The sequence below is a fragment of the Martes martes genome (assembly GCF_963455335.1).
Source record: "Martes martes genome assembly, chromosome: 1".
Taxonomy (NCBI): domain Eukaryota; kingdom Metazoa; phylum Chordata; class Mammalia; order Carnivora; family Mustelidae; genus Martes; species Martes martes.
The window spans coordinates 11,284,963-11,302,113 of NC_137888.1; the positions used below are offsets into that span (position 1 = coordinate 11,284,963).

The following is a 17,151-nucleotide window of genomic DNA, read 5'->3' on the forward strand; positions in this document are numbered from 1 at the left end:
TCCTGAGACGCCCTTTTCTGGAGCACGTGCAACACCGCGGGGCCTATGGCAGAGTCCGTGCCCTGTGGGTCTTGGGCTCCCCGCGCTCGTGACCTCACGGATGCTGCACTCGAAGTCCGCTAGCAGAAACGCAGCGGTAGGAACCCGGCCCCCACGCCGTCTGGAAGACAGCACTACGGGTCAGGTTTACGCGGCCGCGAACCCCACCGCGCAGAGTCAGCCGACAGCTCCCGGAGCCGCAGAGTCGCGGTACCCTCGCCCCGCCCCCTGGCGCCCCGCCCCGCCCCTGGCGCCCCGCCCCGCCCCCTCGGCCACTTGCTGCGCGCCGATTGGTCGCTGCGGTGCGCACGGCGCCGCGCCCCGCCGGCGCCCCCAGCCTAGCGCCCGCCGTCCGCTCCCGGCTCCCCGGGATTGAGGCGGAGCCGAGGACGCCGGCCGGGACGCGGCGCAGCCGCCACCTCCTTTGCGCGCGCGCTCGGGGTCGGCGTGGGTGTCGGGGAGGCCAGGTGAGTGCGGTCGGTCGGTCTCGCGGCGCGCGGGGGGCTCGCGCCCGCCGTCCGCGCGTGGAGAGGCGCCCCCGGCCGGCCCGGCCTGCGCGGTGCGGCGGCGCCTAGCCCGGCCTCTCCCGCGCCCGGCGCCGCCCGCCGGAACGGGCCCGCGGAGCGCCGGGGCAGCCTGCGGACCCGAGACCTCCGCCGCTCGCCCCGGCCCAGCCCGCGTCCCCTTGGGCCGACGGGGGCCGCGACGCCCGGGGATCCGCTGTCGACCCGGGCGGGCCGCACCGCCGCGATACCTGGCCGCCCATTGCTGGTCTGGGAGGTCTGGAAGGTTCCCATCTCGAGCCTCTCGGCCGCCCAGGGCTGCGGGCAGGGGACAGAGGCGGTGGACGGCTCGCATGGGGAGTCTGGGCGCGACTCGTACTTCGTCGCCGCTCTCGTTTGCTCCGAACCATTGCTGGGAATACTGTCCGTGTCTGTGGACTTTCCCGACTCTGGCCTTGGGACAGTCAGGTACAGAGGTGGGAGGAGGAAATGCCAGAGCCTCGGCATTCTTTCGACAATTCATCATAAAGTGTGGAGTGCCCTTTTGGGCAAGCGGCAGCAGAGAATTGCCACTGTGGCAGTGGTAGTTGAGCTGGGGAAAAACAATCCGGGTTTTAACCAATAAATTGGGTTCCGAGTTAATCACTGGAAGGTGCTTCATCACAGATATGACCTTTTTAAAGCCAAAGCAGTGATGAGCTCGACCGTGCTCCATCCCTTCCTGCTGTTAGTGCCCGGTGAACGTGTGAGTGTGTGCGTGTGTATGTGTGTGTGTGTCTGTCTGTCTGTGTGCGGGGGGGCGGGAGTCAAGCCTCCGATTGGAGTAAATGTGTAATCGCCGTGATGCCTCTCAAAGACAGTTTCTCTTCTCGGAGTGTCCCACCTCTTCCCTCAAACTCTTCGTCTACCTGTACCGTGAATCCCTTTTCTTAACAATTCCCGGGGCTCTGACTCCTGGGCTTGTCACACTTCCTCTCCCCATCATCTTTAGTCCCTTATTTGGCCCTTCGTGTCTCAAATCCGCTCAGGTTTCAAACGTAGAACACACGTTAATTTTTTTTTTTTTAACCGATAATAGTGTTGCCAGACTCTTCGCTCTTAAAATGAAAATCAGACGTTATCTTGAGTACTGATGCTACAGGAAAAGCAGGTTTACTGAGAGCCGCGGGAGGATGTCGTTTTCCTGTTCCGGAGACACGCCCCCACCCCCATCCTCTGCCCACTAGCCTTACCGCAGCCTTAACTGGCCGGTCTTTAATGAATTCACTTATGGAGTCCAAGGTAGAGCATTTATCTCATTAGTTTATCCTTATTTGCTACTTTTAAGTGATAACAATGACATCTAGGTTGAAAAAAATTTTTTTATTAACATTACAGAAGAATATCAAGTGAAAAGTTCAAACAGCACAAAAGTGCATCAAGGGAAAAGTGGGAATTGTTCACTTTTCATCGTTTATATCTTCAGTTCCATTCCCTAGGAAGAGATCATCCCGTAACTGTAGGGCAAGTGACTTATAGTAATATCAGGACACATATCCATATATGTATGTGTGGACCTACCTCATTTTTTAAATGTTGTGTAGTATGCCATTGTTCAGATGTACTCTAATATATTTTATTGGTCCTGTACTGATGGTCATTTTGGATGTTTTTGGATTTTAGCTGTTAAAAGCCTTGTTGCAAGAAATTCCTTTTCCATTGTAGGATAAGTTTCAGGTGGATAATTTAAACAGATTATTGTACTAAAGGATAATGTGAGTGCCCTTTTCACAAGGAATCATTTTTATAATTTAAACGATTTTATGATTTAAAGGTGGTAGCTAAATTTGTTGGTTTTAAGTGCATTTCTTAGAATGAGTGTCCTTTTATATTTAGAAACTGAATCAGGAAAATTTTGAGGAACTGGTTAAAAAATGGTGAATTTTTATTTTTATTTTATTTTATTTTTTTTTAAATGGTGAATTTTTAAACCTTGTTTCCACTTAGTAGTGTTGACTTTAAGGTTATATTCATTCCTTGATTGGCTTGGCAGGAATAAATAGAGAAGGCCTTCAGGAAGAGATTTGTGAACAGACATATTTTGCGTATTTTGTCCTGTGGTAAGCACCTTGAATATCCAGTCATAACAAATTCCTGTTCTCTTTTTTTTAAATGTTTCTTTTATTGTGAAATGTATCCCAGGGCAAAAAAAAGTGTGTAGAACATACAAACGTGTGTGTATGTATGTATGCACACACACACACACACACACACACATATATATCCGTATATATATGATAATATGTGATTTTTATATATACACATGCGATATGTATGTGTTTAAAGAATATGATTGCTGTGATCATTGTATCTATCATTAGATTAAGAAATAAAACCTGCGCATCTTTCTTCCAGAGGTAGCCTCTATTCTGATCTGTTAGTCTTTTTCTTGCTTTTTAAAATAAACTTTACACATATATACACAAATATACACATATACACATATAGACACTTATACTACACACAGCAGACACATACACGCATACCCATCCTAAACAATATATTTGGTTTTGAATGAATAGTGTTAAAATCTCACGCAAATAGATAATGAGCATGTTTCAAAGTTTTATTTAACTGTTATAGAGAGTGCCACGAAAAGCTGGTTTTCAGAGAATTTAAGGAATATATGTAGTCCGCAAGGAAAGGAATGTCTGAACAAAATTGCCGAGATATAATTGCTTAATGTTCCACACAGCGACAAAATCATCATGCCTTTGGGATTACTCTTTTCTACCAGGCCGGAAAAATCGTAACACCTTATTAATTTCTCCAGTTAAACTCAAACCTTACAGGACTATAAACTATATTAACAGTGGGTTTTTCATTAAATTAATAATTAGTTATTAATTATAATTAGTATAATTAATTATTAATTATTTTCCCCAGAGCGCAGATGAATTCCAAACAGGCTTATTAGAAAATACTGGAGCTTTCTAAATTTGAGGTTAAAATTTTGTTTCGTAATTGTAAGCCCAGACCTGACCCTGTAAGGAAAGCCCGTTATTGTCACTATTAGATGAAGGTTTCCGGGAAAAGATAAATAGAATAGAATGGCTTCAGCTTCCCTGTCTGTTTACAGGAGGCCTTTCTGAGGAAGCTAGTGGGTAGTGTCATGAATGAGTCTTAGGAAGTGGGGTTCACCACAGTGAGGGCTTCTGGAAGGCTCTAGTATGGATCACATACAGGCACACCTTATTTTATTGTGCCTTGCAGATAACCGCCTTATTTATTTACTTATTTTTTAGTAAAGTGAAGGTTTGTGGCAGCCCTGCGTGGAGCAAGCCTGTTGGCACCGTTTTCCCAACAGCATTTGCTCACTTCATGTCTCTGTATCAACATTTTGGTAATTCTTGCGGTATTTCAGACTTGTTTATTGCTATATTTGTTATTGTGATCTGTATGACTTGCTGAAAACTCAGATGATGCTTCCCACTTTTAGCAATGAAGTAGTTTTAAACTATGCACAATGTTTTCTTAGACACATAGTGCTATTGTACCCTTAACAGATCACAGTACTGTGTAAACATGGCTTTCATAAGCACTTGGGAAACAAAAAAATTCATTTGACTCATTTGACACCTTATTGCTGCGGTCTGTAACCGAATCGATAATATCTCCTAGGTCTGCCCGTACTGGAAGGACAGCAGAAATGAGAGAGTGCTCTCTGTTTTCTGCTTTTTGAGCTCACGTGGCCTGCCTGCAGTTAACCAGGGTAGGTCAAAGCAGAACCTTTCTGTGAAGGAAGTGAGTGTCCTCTGCTGGTGCAGCTGCCGGGCTTGGAAGGAGAGCAGGAACAGTGTCACCATATGATCAAGATCAAGCCAAGCCCGGCTGAGTACAGATAGGAATCTGGGCCAGGTTTCGGGGCATTCAGTCGTCGGGTTAAAGAGCTGGTACAGCAGCTGGGACACGTCTGTCTCGAGTTACGCTACTGCAATCTGGCCTGGTTATCCTCCTCGTCTGGGGCACAGCTGGATTCTCTTTAGTCCTCCTGTGTCAGATCTTTCCTATATCCCGGATTCTCTCCCTTTTAAGAAATATTTTTTATTATTGGAGTATGACGTACAAGGTTACATTAGTTTCAGGTGCACGACACAGGGGTCTGACAATTCTGTGTGTTACTCCGTGCTCACCGCAGTAAGTGTAGCTACCATCTGTCACCATCCAGTATATCCTCGACTCTCTTCCTTTGTCATTGCTGTACTTGTCATTTCCCAGCTTATTTATTTTATAATTGGAAGTTCATGTCCTGTATTCTCTTTTATTGATTTATTCTCTCTAGTGGTGCTCAAACTCTAGTAGCTTCTTGACATGAAGAGTTATATTTTTGGAGCTCTTGCCTTCCTGAATATGTTTTGATCCTGTACTCATACTTCACGGATACTTTTTCTGGTAATAGAATTTCAGTTGAAAATAATTTGCCTTCAGAATTTTGAAGTTGTTGCTCCATTGTTATCTCCTTCCAGTATTTTTTTTTTTTTTTTTGAGAGTGGAAGGGAGGGGCAGAGAGAGAATGTTAAGCAGGCTCCATGCCCAACATGGAGCCCAGCTTCTTGCTCGGTCTCACAATCCCCGAGATCATGACCTTGAGCGGAAATCAAGAGGCAGAGGCTTAATCGCTTCACCGACTGAGTCACCCAGTCGCCCCGGGATCTCACTTTCTACTACTTCCCCCAGATTTTTCCTAGGTTGTTTTTGAGCTCTCCCTACTGCTGGCTTGGGAATTCAGCTTTCTTGGCTGTGCTCAGTCACCACTGCCCATCTGCCTTCCAGCTTTCAGAATTTCATTGCTATTGTCTCCTCTTTTATTCTCCATATCATTAGGAGTCTACGACTTTTTAAAAACTCCCTTTATTGTAGTTTTAGTGAAACTTCAGGAAGGAGCAGAGGGAGATGCTTCTGTGCAACCTGCGGTCTTTGCCTAAAGCAGTGATAGTTTTTCTGGACTGAAGAGTTATAGCGGTGTTTCCAGGAGCAGAGTGTTTGCGACAAAGCGATCATATGTATGTGAACCTTCTTTTTGGTGGGGAGTGGTTGTGGTACTGAGTGATCACACATGCTGGACAGAGCTATTATTATTAATTCTCACTTTCTGGGGCACCTGGGTGGCTCAGTTGGTTAAGCGTCTGCCTTCAGCTCAGGTCACGATCCCAGAGTCCTGGAATCAAGCTCTGAGTCGTGCTCCCTGCTGGGTGGGGAGCCTGCTTCTTTCTCTCCCTCTGCTACTCCCTCCTTCGCCCTCTCCCTCTCCCCCTGCTACTCCCCCTACTTGTGCTTGGGCACACGTGCTCTCTCTCTCTCTCTCTCTCTGTCAAATAACTAGAGTCTTTAAAATTTTTTTTTACTCTTTGGGAGGGGTGCTGTCATCACCCCAGTTTACATACCAGAAAACCATAGCCTAGGGAGATTTAAAACTCAAACAGTGCTGGTACATAGCAACTCTTCCCTGAAGAGTAGAATGTATACATGGACCTGGCCGGGTAGGCACAGCTGGGAAGAGGCTGGATGTGGGAATGGGCCCACCAGTGCTCACTTCCAAAGCCTGTACTTCTCCTTCCTTCCTTCCTTCCTTTCCTTCTTTTTCTGTTTATTTATTTATTTATTTAAAGTGAGCTCTGTGCCCGATATGAGGCTTGAACTCACAACCTTGAGATCAGGTGGCACCTGCTTTACCAGCTGAGTTAACCAGGTGCCCTGTGTTAGGTAGGTGCACTGCCTCTGTGTGGTTAAAACTGGAAGGTGGTAAAGATGTCCACGTCCTTTGGGCCTTTTAGGAATATTCTTTTTTTTTTTTTTTTTAAGATTTTATTTATTTATTGAATAGAGAGGAGACACAGTGAGAGAGGGAACAGAAGCAGGGGGAGTAGGAGAGGGAGAAGCAGGCTTCCCCCTGAGCAGGGAGCCGGATGCAGGACTTGATCCCAGGACCTTGAGATCATGACCCGAGCCGGAGGCAGATGCTCAATGACTGAGCCACCCAAGCGCCCTAGGAATATTCTTCTCTAGATCTTTTCTGAACTCTTTTCAATGCCTTTGCTTTCCCAGCAGTGCTTGTGAGGAGGGTTCGCTTTCATCTGTGTGGGTTGGGAGCTGTGACCCTGGAGCCAGTTACTCTGAACTGGGGAGGAGGGCATTTCTTTTTTAAAAGATTATTTATTTATTTATTTATTTGACAGACAGAGATCACAAGTAGGCAGAGAGGCAGGCAGAGAGAGGAGGAAGCAGGCTTCCTGAAGAGGAGAGAGCCTGATGCGGGGCGCGATCCCAGGACCCTGGGATCATGACCTGAGTTGAAGGCAGAGGCCTTAACCCACTGAGCCACCCAGGTGCCCCGAGGAGGGCATTTCTGAGCAATCCCAGAGGATGTAAAGATGCCTCAGTAGGGCTCTGCTGCAGAGCCTGGGTGAACATGGCCTCAGGGAGTGAGTGGAATAGTGCCGTGGGGAGAGCAGGTTGTGGATTATGTAGCTGTCATCTGAGTTTGGGTGGCAATTCATGAAACAGGCAATTCCTGTTTCTTTTTCAACTTTTTGATTACAGAACATTTTAAGTGCGTAGAGAAGTTGAACCATGGATTCAATATTTTACCATTTTGCCCTATTTGCTTTAGTTTTTTTCTTTGCTTAACCGTGTGATAGTATGTTGCTGACATTGACACTTAACCCCTAAATATGTAAGCATTTGTCTTCTAAAAACAAGATCATTCTCTTACATAACCACAATTCTACCATTATCACACCCAAGAAAATAATTCTGTAATGTCTTTAATATCTGACCCGTATTCATACTTCCCCATGTGGCCCAGACTGCCTTAAAAATTTTTTTTTGAAACTAGAATCAGTGAAGGTTTGTACATTTCACTTGGTTTGTTAGTTGTATGTTCTGATATAGTTGAAATTAATGATTAATGGATTTGACATAGATGAAATCCTTTGAAGTTTCTGGCTCTTGGAGACGGCTTCATTACAGTCTAGATGGTGATGCTTAGAATCTTAGCAATGGAAGGGACCCTTGAGTGAATTTGGCTTAGTGATTCCTGTGGTGCATGGGAAGTTTGGTGTTCTGTTGTTGTTGTTGTTGTTTTGTTTTTTAACCTGGGAAGTTTTAAAAAATAGATAACTTGGCATTTCTCTTGACTTTATGATCTTTGTGGGAGGGGTGTCCCAATTACCTTTTTATTTTTTAACTCTCCAAGTTACTATGAGGTTAGCTTGGCACTGCTCCCCGGACCTGTGTTTGGGAACCACTGATTTAGTCCACCTGTCTCATGGGCCAGTGTCACAACTTAAAGAATGTCAGAGCCAGTACTAGAAGCAGTGCTCCTCATGTTCCTTTTTTTTTTTTTTTAAAGATTTTATTTGTTTATTTGATAGAGATTACAAGTAGGCAGAGAGGCAGGCAGAGAGAGGAGGAAGCAGGCTCCCCTTGGAGCAGAGAGCCCGACTCTGGGCTCGATCTCAGGACTCTGGGATCATGACTTGAGCTGAAGGCAGAGGCTTTAACCCACTGAGCCACCCAGACGGCCCTCCCCCCCCCTTTTTAAGACATTATTCGAATATCATTTGTTTTTTTTAACATATATATGTTTTAAATATTTCATTTTTTTAATTTATGCATTTATTTGTCAGAGAGAGAGAGAGAGCACAAGCAGGCAGAGTGGCAGGCAGAGGCATAGAGAGAAGCAGGCTCCCTGCTGAACAAGGAGTCTGATGTGGGATTCAATCCCAGGACCCCAGAATCATGACCTGAGCCGAAGGCAGTGGCTCAACCCACTGAGCATTCGAGGTATTCCTCGAATACCATTTGTTAAGCATAAACACAAAATAATTGCTCTGCAGTGTGGTATACTAGTTTTTTTTTAAGATTTTATTTATTTATTTGGCAGAGAGATCACAAGTAGGCAGAGGCAGGCAGAGAGAGAGAGAGGGAAGCAGGCTCCCTGCTGAGCAGAGAGCCCGATGCGGGGCTTGATCCCAGGACCCTGAGATCATGACCTGAACTGAAGGCAGAGGCTTAACCCACTGAGCCACCCAGGCACCCCGTGGTGTACTATTTTTAAAGCAAAACAAAGACTCATGAAGCATTTATGCTAATTCTGCCTAGAAAGGGAAATGTTTGATGTGTGTCCTGAAGGTTGAATTGGAAGTCTGCCTATAGACAGTAGATGGAAGGGGCATTCCAAGGGTATGTGTGTGTATGTGTTTAATATTATAGGTATATCTAGTATAGAGATGTATCATTATATCAGATATTTAGTATATAGTGCCATATATTATATATAATATATAGTAATACATATCTGTATTAGGTATGTGAAATATCTGAGTATATTTATGTCTAAATTATGTATATGATTTATAAATATAAATATATGAGGTATAAATATAGCTACATACAATTTAGCAGCTTGCCCGACAGTACATATTCAACAAGTGTTGGCTGCCTTCCGCCTTCTGTTTCTTTGTGGCTTTGTGTATAGTGTCAAGATGGCTGGCTGTGTAGTGTCAAGATAGCAGGAGATAAGAAGGCTGTGTCAGGGAAAGATTTCAAGTACTCTGTATTTTCAGAATTTATCTCAGTAGCTGTTGGAATTTTATGAATGAATGTCATGATCCAGTCTGAGTTTTAGAAAATTCTAGCAGAATATTGGACTTGGGAAGGCAAGGAAGATGATTTTAAGAAATAATATGTTTGAATATACTATCACAGTAGAACTTATTTCCCTCACCCAAATGATGTTTTTAATGACCAGCTTTTATAGATTATCAGTTTCCTTTCTTTTCTTTCTTTTTTTTTTTTTTTAAGTATTTATTTACTTGACAGGGAGAGAGAGACAGTGAGAAAGAGAGGGCGCAAGCAGGGGGAGTGGCGGGCAGAGGGAGAAGCTGGCTCTCCGCTGAGCAGAGAGCCCAATGCAGGGCTTAATCCCAGGAGGCTGGGCTCATGACGTGAGCTGAAGGCAGACGCTTAACTGACTTGAGCCACCCAGGCATCGCCAGATTATCAGTTTCAGTAAACCTAAGTACAAAGTTGACTCTCTCATTTTATGACAGGATAATGAGACATGTATGCATTTCCCATTTTGAAAGCTGTAATAGAGTCAGTCGTTCAGCAGGTATTCGCGTGCCTAGCCTAGTGTGCATCAGGCACTGTGCTAGGCTCTGGGAACCCCACAGACACGGACTCCAGACTGTCCTGCAGGAGCTTACCCTCTATAGGGGAGGTAAATATTCATCAAATAATGATAAATAATGCAATCCTAGGGGGCTTAGAAAGTCATGAAAGTCAGTATCATCTCTCACTTGGATATTTCAGAAGCCTGTGAACTGGTCTCTCTCTTTCCACTCTTAGCCCTCCCAGGGTGTTCTCCCACAGGAGCCCAAGTGTGTGTCACTGTGCACAGCACTCTCCTACAGCTCTCTTTCAGTCAGTGAAAACCAGAGTTCTCACCGTGGCCGCCAAGGCTCTGTAAGTGTCCTTCCTTGCCTCTGTTCCCTCCCTGAGCTTGTTTTCTCCAACTTTTCCCTGTCACTCACTCGGCCTCGGCCACACTGGGGAATACCCAGGGCCTTTGCCCTGCTGTTGTTCCTCCGACAGATACCCAGAGGCCACCTCTCTCCCTGCCTTCGAGTGTTCGCTCAGCTGGTACCTTCTCAGGGGAGCCTCCCTTGAACACCAAGGTGACATTTCAGCCGGCCCCACTATCGCCTGTACTCCCAGTGTTCCTCCCCAGCTCATTCTCCCCCCCCATGACACTTACTACTTTCTAACGTGGTATGTGATTTACATCAAATGATTATGTTTAGGGACGCCTGGGTGGCTTAGTCGGTTAAGCGGCTGCCTTCGGCTCAGGTCATGATCTCAGGGTCCTGGGATCGAGCCCCTCTTTGGGCTTCCTGCTCAGCGGGGAGCCTGCTTCTCCCCCTCCCACTCCCCCTGCTTGTGTTCCCTCTCTCGTTGTCTCTCTCTCTGCCAAATAAATAAAATCTGTTCCCTCTCCCCACCAAGATAAAAAACACAGCCAGTGTTTTTTATCTGTTCATTGATGTGTATTACGTGTCCAGTACCTGGTATGTAGTAGACATTGTCAGTGAGCATTTAATGAGGGAGGGAAAGCTGGTATCTGAGTGAAAAAGTGATAACCAAGCTGAGCACTGTAGAGTGAGTAGGCGTTAACGAGGTGAGCCGGGAGCGGAGAGGTATCAGGCAGAGGTGTGCAGGTTTACATGAGGTGACCGAGCAAGTCGGCGGTACTAAAGAGAAACCAGTTATGACTGGAGAGAAGACAGTGACGTAAGAGGAAGCTGGGTAAGGACTGCGCTGCACTAGAGACTTTTGTTTTTATCTTAAACAATAAATCTGGGAGGGAAATTAGAAGTTTTAAGCAGGAGGGAAAAACCAAATTTGTAACTTAAAAAAGAAAAGGAAAGTCATCCCAGCTGCGGTATGGAGGCGATATTGACGGGGGCGGGGGTGGACGTGTCTACAGCAGTTGGAGGCGCTGGTGGAGGAAGAGCGGAGTTCGGAGGCATCCTGGGGTGGATTGGATGTGAGAGGGAAGAAGGAAAGGCGGGGACGACGCCTGGGTTTCCGGCTCGTAGAGCTGGATGAATGATGATTCATTCATTGTAGCGAATCCCAGAAGGAGATCAGGTGTGGAGGAGGAGATCGTGAACTCAGGTCCCGATATGTTGATTTTTGAGGTGCCTTTGAGGCAGCCAGGGGTTGTCTTGAGGGATTGGATGTATGGATCTGGGATTGGCTATTTCCGTCTGCGTAGCAACTGCATAGAGAAGTAGTAGAGGGGAGGATTTGCCAAATAACCCACAATTTTGAATAATTAAAAATTGTTAGCGAGGATGTTACTGGGGGAGATTATATAGTTTATAAAATTAAGGTCTCGTGAGTAATCTATGCTCCATGTCCTTTACTTTGCTTTTAGATCTAAGTCTTTTACCAAAGCTGGTGGTACTTACTACCTTTTATTCTTGTTATATGTGATTTACAGGTCAGAAGGCAAATAAGCCTTCCCTGAGATAAAGTATGTAAAACGTCTTTTCCAGAAGTACTTAGATCTCTGAATAATTCATGCGGTTGGATTTTAAGGCCTATAAAATATTCACAGTGTGAGTGGCTGGAAACTGGGTTTATAGCAAACCAAGAAGAAAAGCTCTTCTTCAGACTCCTTTGGCAAGATCCGAACCAGCAGCAGTCACCATGATCATTGCAGACCTCGTCCGACTGCTTTCTTCTATCTCCAGATGATCACAGGGTTCCTCTCAATTCAGTCTCTCCCTCTTCCATCTTGCTCTTCTTGGTCTCCTCCCCGCCGGCCGTGGAACAGTAACTTTCTCTTTATGAAATCTGAGATGGGGGAAATCCTGTGAAACTCTCTGATGATGGGCGGCAGCGTAGTGTTGTAATGGTCATATGCACAGACTTCAGGAATAGCTCTGAATGAACTTCGGTGGCAGTCCTGACTTTCCTCCTTGCTAGCGGTGTTAACCACTCTCTAAACCTTTTCAGTAGTAGGAGATAATATGAGGGACTGCCTTAGAGGATTGTGAGGATTGAAGGGAATATTCCCATGAGTGGGGTTTTCCCGAGGCTGGAGTGGAGTGGTCTGTAAAGAGCCTAGCACCTGCATGCATCCTGCAACTAATGGCTAGTAGTGCTAGTAAGAGTGGGGAAGAGGTTTTATTTTTTATTTCATTTTGGTCAACTTGTTCTGCTCTGGCTATGTAGACCTAGCATCTTGAATGATATATATATATATATATATATATATATATATATATATATATTTTAAGATTTTTTATTTACTTACTTGACACAGAGAGAGGTCACAAATAGGCAGAGAGGCAGGCAGAGAGAGACAGGGAAGCAGGCTCCCTGCTGAGCAGAGCCTGATGCGGGGCTCGATCCCAGGAACCTGGGATCAGGACCTGAGCTAAAGGCAGAGGATTAACCCACTGAGCCACCCAGGCGCCCCTTGAATGATATTTTATGTTTTGTTTTTTTATTTTGTTAATCTGATTTTTTTCTAATGGATTTTTTAATGATACAAATTGCAATTTAATGTAACAAATGTTAGCTGATTGCTCTGTGAGCTTATAAATCTGATGATGAGGGCTGTTTTATTCATCTTTATTTTCCCCACCATGCCTTGCTTGTAGGAGGTGTTCTGTAAATATTCAGTACATGCTCTAGAGGAGTTTTGTGCTGATTAAATGCCGTCGCATCTACAGGTCTGCCATAGTGCCTGCATACAGTAAGTCAAGGAGGAAAAGACGGGAGTCAGAGACGAACACTGAATCAGTCCTCAGTCCTCTTCCACATCTCCCGGAGATACCTTAACTGCCCTGTGACTTCAGTTACCATTAATTACTGGGAGCTTCTAATCTGTATTTCTGTCTTAAATCGTTCTTTCAGTGGTTTCTGTACATCTGTCTTAGGTAATTTCTACCTGAATGTCCTTTTTTTTTTTAAAAAAAAAGATTTTATTTATTTATTTGACAGAGAGAGAGAGAGATCACAAGTAGGCAGAGAGGCAGGCAGAGAGAGGAGGAAGCAGGCTTCCCGCCCACCAGAGAGCCCGATGTGGGGCTTGATCCCAGGACCCTGGGATCATGACCCAAGCTGAAAGCAGAGGCTTTAACCCACTGAGCCACCCAGGTGCCCCTACGTGAATGTCCTTTAGTCCTTCCAAATACACTATGCTCAGATTCTCCCTTTCCTGTTTTGGCTAATGGTGTCTCACCATCCACCAGGCATCCAGCCATTGTCATTCTTAGCTTCCCCCTGCCTATTGATAATGCAGCTTTAGGACTTCTCAAATAAAAACCCTTTCTTTGGGCGCCTGGGTGGCTCAGTCGGTTGGGTGTCTGCCTTCGGCTTAGGTCATGATCCCAGAGTCCTTGGATCGAGTCCCGCATTGGGCTCCCTGCGAGTTTGCTTCTCCTTCTGCCCTTCACCTCACTTGTGCTCGCTCTCACTCTCAAATAAATAAATAAAATCTAAAAAAAGTCACAAAACAAAACCCTTTCTTTGGCTTTACTGATGTGGCCTCCATGTACATCCTTATTCTCCCCCAGTCTAGAATGAGGGCAGGTTGGGGCGCCTGGGTGGCTCAGTTGGTTAAGCGTCTGCCTTCGGCTAAGGTCTTGATCTCAGGGTCCTGGGATCGACCCCTGCATCGTGCTTCCTGCTCAGCAGGGAGCCTGCTTCTCCCTCTCCCACTCCCCCTGCTTGTGCGTGCTCTCTCTCTGTCAAATAAGTAAATAAAATCTTAAAAAAAAAAAGGCCTGAGGGCAGGTGCTAACATTTCTCTTCAGTCCCTCTTCCACACCGTTGCTGCCAGCATCGTCTTCCTAAATCACAGAGATGATCTTGTCGCTTCCCTACTGACAAGCCCAGAATTTTATTTCTTCTTTTTCATCTGCGAAACTCTTCCTCGAGCTTCAAAACCCAGGGTAAGTTTGCTCTTCCTCTGTCAAACTTTCCTCCGCTCCTCCTGGCAAGTACTGTGCTTTAACACTGTTTCATACTTCTGCTGTAGTACTTTTACACTGCAGCTCCTAATGTATGTGTATTACAGCCCATATTGTAATGCAGTATTTCTTCTGACAGTGTTCCTAACCAGACTGTTCTCTACGTTGATTGCCTTAATCATTTTTATATGCTCACTGCCAAACACTAATAGCATTTAACAGCCAGTGGAGAGACGGCAGAACAGACAGATGGTAGTGTAGAAATCTGATTAATGGGAACATTTCTGAATTAGATGTTCTTTGGGACTTTGATGCGTACGGAAATTTCTCAGACCGTGTTTGTACGTTGAAGCGTATCGTCGTTTTCTCCTCTTGCTTTTGCAGTTGTCCTTGGGTCTCCTAAACTGAGTTTTTGGAAATGAAATTTTGATGGTTGAATCACGTAAAATGACCTCTGAAAAGGATTCCTATTTCCTTTTATAAGGAAATTGCCTTTCTTAGTAATGAGAATAATTGCTATCTAATATATTACAAGTCTTGTGGGTCAGACCAGTAATCCATTAGTTAGTTCACTAATTTTGTTTTTGTTTTTTTTTTTTCACTTGGTACCGGGGTCAGTTTTGTGGGAGACCCTACCAATAATTTTCTTCACCTCAAAAAAGTCATAAGTTTATTAAAAGCAGTTACAGGGGTGCCTGGGTGGCTCAGTGGGTTAAAGCCTCTGCCTTCAGCTCAGGTCATGATCCCAGAGTCCTGGGATCAGGCCCAGCTTGGGCTCTGTGCTCAGCAGGGAGCCTGCTTCCTCCTCTCTCTCCTGCCTGCCTCTCTGCCTACTTGTGATCTCTGTCTGTCAAATAAATAAATAAAATCTTAAAATAAATAAATAAATAAATAAATAAAAGCAGTTACAAACATATTACATTATACAAAGAGGTTTTTCAACAGGCAAGAAGAATCACCACTTCATTGTGTTAATTATAATAACTTTTGAAATTTTTGTATTTTGCAGCTAAGAGCTGCAAACTTTGAAATCAGACACAAAGCAAAATAAACACGTGATCCTGTCACCCATATATATAATAATATAAAAGTATTGGGTGTTTGTTTTTCTGGTATTTCTACTTATGTAAGTGTTTTTATATGCATATTGGTAGTTTTTTTTTGAAAAAGAAAATAATGCTATCCATACAGTTTTAATAACCTACTTTTTTCACTTAGTATTAACCATTCCCATTGACTCGTGCCATTAAATGTTTTTCAAAAATAGATTTTTTAATGTTTGGATTAAGTAAACCATTTTACTGAACTATTTATTCTATCGTGGAACATTTAGGTTTTCTCTAAGTAGTCTTTGCCTTCGCTGAGTCTCCAAAGGCTTGTTATCTTATATTAAGTATTGTGTGCTTGTTTGCACTTCAAGCCAGGGAGCCAGTGTTAGGGGTCTTGCCAGTTTATGTTAAATCAGCACTGTGTCATGATAAAATATGCTTATCTTTTGGTGAATGTCAACAGTAGAACTCACATGAAAGTCATTCCTCCTAGCTGGGAGGGTTCATTCTTAATAGACTAGCCCTTTCCCCTCACTTTCCCCTCCTAAGTGTTGGCCGTGGTGACTGGGCTCTTCGTAGCCTTGACTCCTTTTCTCCTTAAAGCTCTTCTTTTGGTTTGCTATTATGACTCTGTGAAACCCAAGTCCTTCATGAGGTCAAGGTTAATTTGCATTGTGATCTGGCCTTACTTGTGACTCTCGAAACTTATTCTGAGCCAGCCTGCTCCACTAACTTACTTGTCCTGAATCTCTTTGGTGCCGTCTAACTCTTCCTTGCTGGGACTAGAGGGACCTAGTGGCTTTGTATATAATTTTCCCTCTCCCTCCTCTATCCCTTTTGTTTCTTCTTAATCTAATTGACTGTACTTAGCTTTTAAATTTGAGTTTATTTTAAGCTTTTAGCAAATGTTACCTCTTGATAGAGGCTTTCCCTGATCACCCTTTAAAATAGTTCTGCCCTGGGGCGCTTGGGTGGCTCTGTGGGTTAAGCCTCTGCCTTCGGCTCAGGTCATGATCTCAGGGTCTTGGGATCGAGCCCCGCATCGGGCTCTCTGCTCAGCGGGGAGCCTGCTTCCCCCTCTCTCTCTGCCTGCTTGTGATCTCCCTCCCTTTCTCTCTGTCAAATAAATAAATAAAATCTTAAAAAAAATAGTTCTGCCCTTTATTCCCTGTTAGGATCCTGCATGTTTCCTCCATAGTAATTATTTGTATTACTCCAATGTTTCTCTGCCTCACTCCATCCCTGACCCTCCATTTTGAGCCCCAGAAGGGAGGAGATCATGACATTTCAGAAATCATTGTACGCAAATAGCTATATACTTTCTGCTTCTAGAACTATTTATAATTAGGTTAATATATGGGAAATGAATTTTATAATTGGAAATAAGACTTTTAACTTCAGACATTGTCTTAAATTCATGGTGACCTTCTCTATTAACCAGTTCATATTTAATCTTTGATGATATAAAATGTGCAAGACTTCGGTGTAGCTAAAGCATATCTGATAAACTTCTAGAAACATTTTGTGGGTAAAATTTACATACTGTAAAATACACATGTCTTAAGTGTACACTTCAGTGACTTTTGATAAATGTTATGTACCTGTATAACCATTATCCCAGTTAAGATATAGAGATTTCCATCACCCTCCCTCTCCCCAAAAAGTTCCCTTGTAGTGAGTCCTTACCCCCTGTAGGCAAGCACTATTCTGATTCCTGGGGCTGTCAACTAATTTTGCCTCTTCTTAAGCAAGCTGCATTTAAATGGAATTATACAGTATGTACTCTCTTGGGTCTGCCTTCTTTGACTTAAATCATCTTTGAGGGTTTACTTTTTTTTTTTCTGTGTGGTTGTATCAGTTTTGCAGAACAGTATTCCGTTGTATGAATCAATGATGACTTTTTTGTTTATTTATTTATTTGAAAAAGATTTATTTACTTATTTATTTGACAGAGATCACAAGTAGGCAGAAAGGCAGGCAGAGAGAGAGGAGGTGTGGGGAAGCAGGCTCCCTGTTGAGCAGAGAGCCCGA

At 44.3% G+C, this 17,151-nt stretch overlaps 1 protein-coding gene across 2 annotated transcripts in view; it reads left to right on the top strand.

Moving 5' to 3' along the window:
- The first annotated feature begins 386 nt into the window (after nt 1–386).
- The window catches only part of TMEM50B (transmembrane protein 50B), a 36,997-nt gene continuing 20,232 nt past the window's right edge, over nt 387–17,151 (top strand). Inside the window, exon 1 of one of the 2 annotated variants that reach the window (XM_080807153.1) lies at nt 387–506. The gene's annotated coding sequence lies outside the window, so the exon portion shown is untranslated. The remainder of the gene's footprint in view (nt 507–17,151) is intronic. The other variant, XM_080807154.1, reaches the window with a different exon arrangement.